This window comes from Triticum aestivum, chromosome 2A, assembly GCF_018294505.1.
Source record: "Triticum aestivum cultivar Chinese Spring chromosome 2A, IWGSC CS RefSeq v2.1, whole genome shotgun sequence".
Lineage (NCBI taxonomy): Eukaryota > Viridiplantae > Streptophyta > Magnoliopsida > Poales > Poaceae > Triticum > Triticum aestivum.
The window spans coordinates 19,468,946-19,474,247 of NC_057797.1; the positions used below are offsets into that span (position 1 = coordinate 19,468,946).

The 5,302-nt window shown below is 52.9% G+C and overlaps 1 pseudogene; it reads right to left on the reverse strand.

Annotated features, from left to right (window-relative positions):
* Positions 1-1,824: 1,824 nt before the first annotated feature.
* On the reverse strand, positions 1,825-4,064 carry LOC123184348 (uncharacterized; annotated as a pseudogene).
* Between the last annotated feature and the right edge of the window lie 1,238 nt (positions 4,065-5,302).

Sequence of the window (5,302 nt, forward strand, 5' to 3'; positions counted from 1 at the left end):
TATTAGCTATACTTTTGTAATGCTAGAGCATCATTTTGTGTTTCGTCCCGGGGCCCCAAATGTTTGCAGACGGGCACGACAATCATCTTCTCTTAGGGTGAGGATCAAAACTAATCTCTCTCTCTCTCTCTCTCTCTCTCTCTCTCTCTCTCTCTCTCCACATATAGCATGGTGGTGATTTGAGTCGCGACCTCGGATGAGGCCAGCCGCCAACTTCGACTCCGCCTATAAAGACGACGATGCGGGGCTGCTGTCCATGCACATCCTCGACACGTTCTCCGTCGTTCAGCCTGCCCGACGGCCGCCTTGGGTTGGACTCCCTTAAGACGAAGATAGTGTGTCGGGCAGCCATTCATGTGCAACCCCTGACAACCCTTCAGTTGGATTCATCACTGGCGACGACGCGTCGGGGTTGCCGTTTCATGTGTACCCACCGGCGACCCTTCACGCCAGACTCATCACTGGCGACAATGCACCGGGGTTGCCGTTTCGTGTGCAGCCCCCGGCGGCCCTTCACGCCAAACTCATCACCGGCGACGAGGCGCCGAGGTTGCCGTTTCATGTGCAGGCCCCGGCGATCCTTCACGCCGGACTCATCACCGGCGATCCTTCACGTCGGACTCACCACTGGCGACGACGCGTCGGGGTTGTCATCCATGTGCAAGCCCCGATGACCCGCTTACACAGGCTTGATTGAAGACGAAGACGACACCATCGACGGTGCATATGCAAGGCCTCACCGCATCCGAGGGCTTCACTCGCCGCCGCTTCACTAGCCCATGGAGGCGCCATGGGCTTGCCGATACTCGGCGACACACCTTGTTCGACATGAGGGGCCGAGACGCACTAAGGCATATCTCTTGCCCCCATCCCCTTTCTTCGTCGCAGACCATACATACCGGTGTTTGTTTATGTGTAGCCGCTTCCGGTCTGGATGCATCCGTCATGGAGGCGGACTCGGCATCACCGTCGGCACTTCATGTTTGCGGCACGTGCTCATTGGCGTGTGGCTTATATGTCGCCGGCGGCCGTGTCATATGGCGCAAGGTGGCGACTTTCGTTGCCGCCTGAGGCGGCACTCCGGGACGTTTCGACACACATGGTGGCGACTTCCCCGCTATTGGTGGCTGTGTATGCAGTCATCGACAAATGTCTGCAGTCCATGTGTCGCGCGTCCATCCGTTTCTTTGTCTCCTTTCAACATCTACTCCCGCGGGGCATACCCCTCGCACTTCCGGCGAATCTACAAAGTCATCGACGACGTCCCAGCCAACAAGCCCAACCATGCATGCTGCCCCAACTTCAACAACATCGACGCCGCTCAAGACCGACAAGGCAAGACGGCGTAGGCAGGCATGGGCGGAGCAAATGCCACGTTTTCGACGGCACGTGTACCACTTCATACACAGACTCCGCCACCACCACACACACCACCACCACCATGCATGAGTAACGCGAAGCGAAGACCAAAGAAGACGACTGCGCAGCTTAATCGGAGGTTTCCCAATGTACTATCCGCGAGAGTAATTAACCGAGGGTTTTTCGAGGCTCCCCGGAACCAGGAGACCATTATTGCTTGATCACTTTGGCTGCGCCAGCAGGCCCTCACACATTTCTTTTCCTTCTTCTTGTATGTGTGTACTATATACACTCGCACGCCCGCAATATTTTGTTCTTAGATGCAAGGGAGACGCTATACCAAACCTCTTTCCTTTTTGCATGAGCGTGTCTTTCCTTTTCGTATCAAACAGACGCGACCGATCGAGTTACATCCATGTTCCTTACACATGATGGTAACATGCTTACATGCATGGCATTAATGAATTATACTACATCGTCTCTTTGGGCAATCGAGATGTATTCTGCCATAATCCACAAGACGGTCGTCAGTTCACCACCACTGTTGAGCTTCTGGGCATGGGACTCCCTGGTGCACTTATTGCTCGCGTAGACTAGAATGCCCATCCACACATCAAGGACAAGGTCCAAGGAGTCGGTCGTGCCATCCTTCTCCTTCTCTAGCAGCTCCTTGGCGAGCCGAGCCATGTGGGTGAGACGAGGAGCAAGGGGGTTGATCTCCCTGTTCTTGTACTCATGGTACAATTTGTTGATGAGCTCCTCCCTCTCGGTGACCCTAGAAATACTGGAATGCGGGGCATCATGTAGACGGAACAGGTCCTTGACGACGCGTTTACGGCTAGGGTACCTAGGATCAGCCGATCCCATGGCAATCAGCTTCTCGCAGGTCCGTTCGTACAACTTTTTCTGGGACTGGCCTGGCAGCATGTAGGGACGTTCCACCAGGAGGAACATCATGTAGTCGGACATGACCCTGATGGCGTGCACGTCAGGCGCGGCGTTCACCGCCTTGGCTCTCTCGCTCTTGGTGAGGAAGACCTCGGTGGCGATGTGCCAGATGATGATGTCCTCCTGGAACTCAACGCCGAGGGTGTCCTTGAGGACACCTTTGTGGTAAAGTCCGCGACGGTCTATTTTTTTTTGAATGTTGGCAAAGCTTGCCAAATTCATTGATCAGGAGAGGGTTACACAGAACAAGAGAAGGACCCAAGCGGGTCAAGCGCTAGCCAGGATAGCATAGCACAAAAGAAAAAGAGGAACAGAAAAAACTCAGCCCGGATCGAAAGGGATGCCGGCGCCTGCCAAGTTCCACATTTTGATCTCATCCTTGATGATCCTCAGAAGACCCCGTACGTCCATGCGTGCCCGCTGGAACACCCTGTGCATGCCCGTGTTGAACTTCCCCTTGCTGTACAGCCGGCCTATGTACACAGCGATACGACGGTTGCCGAGTAGTGCTTTCTGTTCCACCACTCGTTGAGTCCCAGCACCCTGGCTAGCCTACCGAGCAGTGGGCTGGTGAGCGGCGTGTCTGCGGGGCGTGTGCAGAAATGCAGCAAGTTGTACTGCCCGATGGTGTAGGACCACCTTCTTGACTTGTACCTATCACCCTTGACGAGATGGTGAAGCCACGCAAGTGTGCGCCGGAGCTTGTCCCATCTCTCGTTGCACAAGGCTGTGTACCGAAGCCATTGCCACCTGGTGGTGCTCAGGAACGCGAACACCCACGAGGATGCCAGCGCATTCAGGAGTGATGTCGTCTCCATGAACACGGCGCCAACCAGCAAGATGTATGTGATGGCGACGTCGGTTGTGCTGTGGCCGTCCTTGCTGGTGAACTGGAACAGCAGTAGCGAGGTGGTGACGGTAAGGGGCGAGACAACGCGGACCAGGTAACCGAAGAAGGTGTGGACCACGGCCGCCTTGGTGTACAACACGTCGTATATGAGCGAGAGCTCGATCTCCATCAGCGTCCACAGCTCGACGCCTTGTATGAGCTTGCCGGTGTACACTTCTAGTCCGGAAATGGAGTCCTCCTCCAGCACCGAGGAATCGACGATGGTGAACTTGCAGAGGTGGAACAGGTTGTGACCTCGTCGCAACATGAATTCCTCGTCCGTGACTCTGTCCTGAGGATGGAAATGGTTGTGGATGGCCGGCGGCTGCGTCTTGATGGCGGCGCGGATGCTCTCTAGGGTGCTGCACTTGAGCGCCCACGTCCTCTCACCGTACTTGACGACGCCTACGGCGAACATCAGGAAGGAGGCGATCCGAAGCAAGTCCTCGTTCTCGCCGCCGCCAGCAAAGGCAATGTGCTTGTAGAGAACGTAGGCCGCTCCAAGGACCTGCACGACGAGGATCTGGAGGTGACGGAGCCAGAGCTGGTTGTCCTGAAACGCATAGGCGGTGATGTTATCCGGGCCGCCCAGGTGCAGCAGCAGGAACGGCGCCCAGAACGCAACCAGCTGGTGCTCACGCACGGGCACGGACCGCAAGGCGCTGCTGAACGACATGTGGCCGACGGTGTACACGGCGGTGGAGTCGGCCATGAGGTACGCTAGCCACAGGAGGAACCTCGGCACGAGGAGGGCTTCACGCCGGCGGACCCCGGCGAAGACGAAGAGGACGAGCTGCAGCCCGAGGCTGAGAAGGACCAGGATCTGCATCGACTGGTGGCTCCACAGCTCCAACGGCCCTGTAGCCATAGCGATTGCTCCTCTCCTGGATGATTTTTCACGGTTTTGGTTCAGAAATCAGAACTTGGCATACGATAATCATACTCCTTTGGATATATACAGTTAGAAATAAACCAAAAGAATCCACAAAGTACATTAACCCACAAAATCATGCACAATAAACACATTGATTTTGTCCATGGATTTGTTAATTTTCAGTTGCCTATAGTTTCCCAAGTCTCTAGCTATCATACTATATATCCTCTAAAATTGCACAATTGTACAGCGCAGAGTATACATGTGAATTTTTACACGCACAGCAAAAAAGACATACTCCTATAAAATGTACTCCCTCCGTCCGAAAATACTTGTCATCAAAATGAATGAAAAGACATGTATCTAGAACTAAAATATGTCTAGATACATCTCTTTTTATCCATTTTGATGACAAGTATTTCCGGACGGAGGGAGTACTTATGGAACTAATGCTCACGATCAAATAGAGTTGAGCGATGTGTATGCATAATTACATACCGGTTGGGCAGTAGTAGTGTCGCGGCTTCGAATTCCAAGACCAGTCGATCTTGTCGCTGAGACGAGGGGGCGGCGAAGCAGGAATTTAACGGCGGAAAACGGCACAGAGGAGCAGTGGCCAGTGGGTGGCACTACACACTAACCAGTGACATGCCAAGTTGATCAGAAGTTCGTTGGATCTGCTTCTTAAGAAAGGGATAAGGAAGCTTCCTGCTTTATAGATGTAGATGTAGATGGAGATGGATCAACCCGAACTCAGTGCTAAGCTGGCAGGATCAAATATATACAATGGTACACTAGTATATTGTTCATTTATGTTACTTTATTCTCGATTTTTGTACTAGGGTAGGTACACTTGTAGATTAGACAAAGTTGCACTTGCAAGTAGATTAGATCAAGGGAGCTGCCAGTGCTACACAGTGGCATGCCGGGACATAGCCTGCTGGAGCTGCGTATCACGCCTCTCTTCTCTCCAGGATATAGTACTTATATAGAACTAGAAGTGGCCGTAAGTTTTGCCGAGTTCTGGTACACTTATGAACTAGAAGTGGCCGTAAGTTTTACAGGAGGATTAGTGGGTGATTAGTGAAGGGGTCAGTTCAGTTTTGTGGCACCATTTGGTCTGTATCAGTTCCCTGGTGTCATCTACTTTTTCAGGGATGTTTTTTGCCATGTATTTGGTGGTAATTTGTGTGATGGAGGATGTCATCTTTTGTTAGCATAGAGGGTTTTTT